Source organism: Tupaia chinensis, unplaced genomic scaffold (genome assembly GCF_000334495.1).
Source record: "Tupaia chinensis unplaced genomic scaffold, TupChi_1.0 Scaffold000421_1, whole genome shotgun sequence".
Taxonomy (NCBI): Eukaryota; Metazoa; Chordata; class Mammalia; order Scandentia; family Tupaiidae; genus Tupaia; species Tupaia belangeri.
The window spans coordinates 667642-671594 of NW_006159926.1; the positions used below are offsets into that span (position 1 = coordinate 667642).

The 3953-nt window shown below is 48.0% G+C and overlaps 1 protein-coding gene across 1 annotated transcript in view; it reads left to right on the plus strand.

Moving 5' to 3' along the window:
- Window positions 1-3953, plus strand: part of CHD7 (chromodomain helicase DNA binding protein 7) — a 165631-nt gene that overhangs the window by 140090 nt on the left and 21588 nt on the right.

Below are 3953 nucleotides of genomic sequence, written 5' to 3' on the forward strand. Positions count from 1 at the left end.
ACGGGGCGGGGCGGGGCACAGTCCTCAGTAGACAGGACAGGGACCGAGACTTGCGCAGTCACCCCGCCCAGCCTCACCACTTTTCTTGAAAGGTGATCCCTTGGCAGGAGAGCTTACCTGTAGGTGACTGGTTATTTTTTAATGTGCCAGAAGATCCATAACCTGATAATTACATCGTAGCTTTTGTAAACGGACAGTACGTGGCATCGATGACCCTCGTCACCACCATCAGTGCCCACAGCTTTCCCATCATCCCTAGCATAAACTCTGCAGCCATTGATAGTAACGCACCCCAGCGCATCCCTACCCCCAGCAGCCACGTGCTGCTACTTTCTGCTTCTGTTAATTTGCCTGTTTTAGGTGTCTCATAGGCGGAGTCATCCAGTGCTTGTCTGTGTGGCGACTTTGAAATAGCATAGTGTTTTCAAGGTTCATCCGTGTTGTAGTAGGTATCAGAATTAACTTCCTTTTATGGCTGAATAGTATTGTGTGTGTGTATACGTCACGATTGGTTCATCCATTCGTCCACCGATGGACACACGGGTCGTTTCCACCCTGTGCCGTTGTGAATAATGCTCCTGTGGATGTTGTAGGAGGCCGTGACTGTTATGTGTTAGAGAGTTAGAGTTAGGTTCGTAGGGTCCCATCTTCAGCTGACTCTTTCAGTGGAAGAACTGGAGAGTTTACATATTTTCAAAGAGTTAACGTATTTATTTTTTAAGTTCAGTTTTAGTTTTAGTGGTAGGGTACATGTGCTTGCCAAAGAGAAAGAGAAAAAGTGAAAAAGCGTCTCCCAGGAGGATGGCGGTGCCACGATCCCTTCTCCTCCATTCTCTTCCAGGACCTGGAGCACACGTGCACACGTGTCTGGCCTGCTTCTCAGGTCACGGGAGATCCTTGCAGCCCACCATGTGGGGTCCAGCTGCCCTCACCTCCACGCCACCTACTGGCTCCTATTTTTTGTTCTCAATTCCTGGGTTGGTTTTGCCTACATACAAGCCTAGAATCATGTTCCTCACGTTTATTTGCAGAAACTGATTATAGATCATCGACGAAGATTGAATCTAAATTTATCTCCCTGCTGGGAGCACTGCTGCCTCCACACGAAGCTAACCTCTGCATATGTCGACTGTGTGTCTCGAGCGTGCAGTTCTCCGTGTCCCCGTCCAGGCAGCAGTGCTGCTGGGCCGCCCCACCACTTCCTCGCTTTATGTGACCCTGGGCAAATTACCGAACCCTGGAGGACTCACGTTCCTCATGAGTCAGATAGAGCTCTATAGCGAGATCTCAACCGGATGGGCAGGATATAAATAAATAGTATTTTTCTTTACAAAGTAGCAGCACCATCGTATTGGCGGCGTGCCAGACACGTCCACGGAGGCCCGCCTGAACTGTCTCAGATAAGCAGTGCTGTCTTATCCCCATTTAACTGACAAGGAGACCAGGACTTGAAAACTCACAGCCAGTTTTCTGTATCAGTAGGTTTCACGTCGATGAATTCAACCAATCGTGGGTCAAACATATTTGGGGGGAAAAAAAGTTCCAAAAACACAAAACTTGAATTGGCCCTGTACTGAGTACCGTGCTGAATCCACACAACGGAAACGATGCGAAGGCATTGGAATACTATGTGTTAATAGAGGTGACTTAAAGTATGCAAGAGGTCGGGTCCGGCAGGTAGCATAGTGGCTGGGGTGCTAGATTCCCACATGGCTGACCGCAGTTCAAGTCCCGGACCTGGTGACTTGCTTTCTCGCTGTCCCTCTTTCCTCTCTGACTTTCTGGTGAGCACATGTGCCCTATAACAAATTTCAGATAATCATAATAATCATAAAATAAACAATTCCTTAAAAAATATTAAAGTGTATGGGAGAATGGGGGCGGGAGGGAGGGGATCAGGGAAAATAATAAAACATTTAATAGACACAAAAATGAGAAGCTATCTGTTGATAATAATGTATACAGTAATGTCTCTGACTTAACTAGCATGCACTGTGTTCATCCTGGGAAAAACCATGTTTTATGCTGTATAAATGTATAGTGATTAACTATAAATTCAAAAATTAAAAATAGTATACAAGAAGAGTAGTAAGTTTTATGCAAATACTATGCCATTTCGTATCCGGGCCTTGAGTACCCCTGATTTGGATATTCACGGTGGGTACTGGAACCAGTCCTCCACAGATACAAGGGACGGCTGTACTTAGGTCCCTCAGTCAGTTAAGAGAAAGCGGCTTTGAACCCAGAGCAGACGAGAGCACAGCCTTGCTCTCGAGCCCCCATGGTGCCGTGCACACCTCAGATGTCTGCCTCCTTAGGCTGTCGTGGGGCTTCTAGGAATCTTTTAAAAAATCATTATCTCAACCCTTTTTGGTGTCTCCGAACTAGTCATTGTCTGTGCGGTGGCATACAGTTCTCCCTAAAGTCCTCCCCCCCATACAGCTCCTTGAAAACGTCTTTGTCTTCGTAGTTTATGGCCGTTTGGGTCAGTAGCCCTCTGAGCTCCAGATTCAGACAAGCGAAGCGAGGTGGTTCAGTGTGTGAGCGTGTTCCTGTTCCCGGAGACAGTTGCAATGGTGGTGGTTTTTACTTCTCCTCCTCCTCTCAGGAGCAGATCTCTGCGGCACCTCCCTAGACAGTGTGGGAGAAGTCGCTGGTGGTGTCATAGCCCTCCAGTTGGTCTCGGGTGGAGACAGTGGGTGCCGTCCAGCTCATTTCTGCAGTGAAGCAAGTGGTCCCATCGTTCTTTCCGGGTAGTTTGTGCCTTGAGACTTAGAGTAAGGAAATATGGATGACTTCAGATGGAACATGAAACCCACATTGAGGGACAGCCTAGAAAGTAAGATTCAGGGTCACGAGAGACAAAGACAGCAGAACTGTCTTAGGTTAGAGGAGACAAAGGGGACAGGATAGTTTAGTGCCCCAGGTGGTCCGGTACGGAGCCTGGTTCAGAACAGTCACCAGAGGGGCAGCTGAAGAACATGGGTCAGGCCTGAGGACTCGTTGGAGGTTGTGTCGGTCTGCCCCTCAGAGGAAACTCCTAAGGGTCCGCGCTCGGGTCAGGCTCCTCTTGTCCCGCCATGGCTGTCCAGCGTGGTGTACTCCGCAGCAACACTCTGCTTGCTGCTTGCACTGGGTTGAATCTTTTCCTCTAGAAGAAAGGTGACATTCACAGTTAGTTTATACAAGTTTCTGCATAACTGAAATGCTTCCCTGAGTGGCAGTCTTTGTCTTTTACCTAAAGGGAGAGAAGCCATTAGACTCCCTGCTGTATTTCCTTTGGAACCACCCTCCTGAGCATGCTCTGTAGGAGACGCTGGCCTTCAAATTCTTCTTTAACCAGAGAAGAAACAGGTAGCAGCCATGGAGGTCCACACTGTCACATTCTCTTGGTTCATTCACTGTGGCACAATGAATGTTTAGTCTTTCAAGCTGACTGGGAAAAGAAATGTGAAAAATAAAAATGATTTATTCAGAATGCTTGCTTACCTTGGAACCTGCCCAGACAGTACTGCCTCACACTTAGCTCACCCAGGACCCATGGTGGCCGTGAGTCGGCTCGTGGGACAGGGCACCAGTGGGCATGGAGGGGATCAGTTTCAGAGCATCTCTTTGAGGATAATCAGTAGTTGTCTTGGGACCAGCAATTAGTGTAATGGCTATGTTGCTGGACTCCCATGTAGTCAACCACAGTTCAAGTCCCGGACCTGGTGGCTTAAACTCACGCTGGGCGCATGTGTGTGTGTGCCCAAGATCCCAAGAGGAGAATGGAGGAGAAGGGATTGCAGTGTGGCCATCCCCCTTGGGGTTGGGGGTGTGATTTCTCACTTTCTATCTCTCTGTCTCTCTCTGTTTTTCTGGTGAGCACATGTGTACTATAACAAAAACCTCTCCAAAAAAAGGAAAAAAAAAAAAAAAAAAAAAAAGGGAACACGCCGTTAACGAAAAGGCTA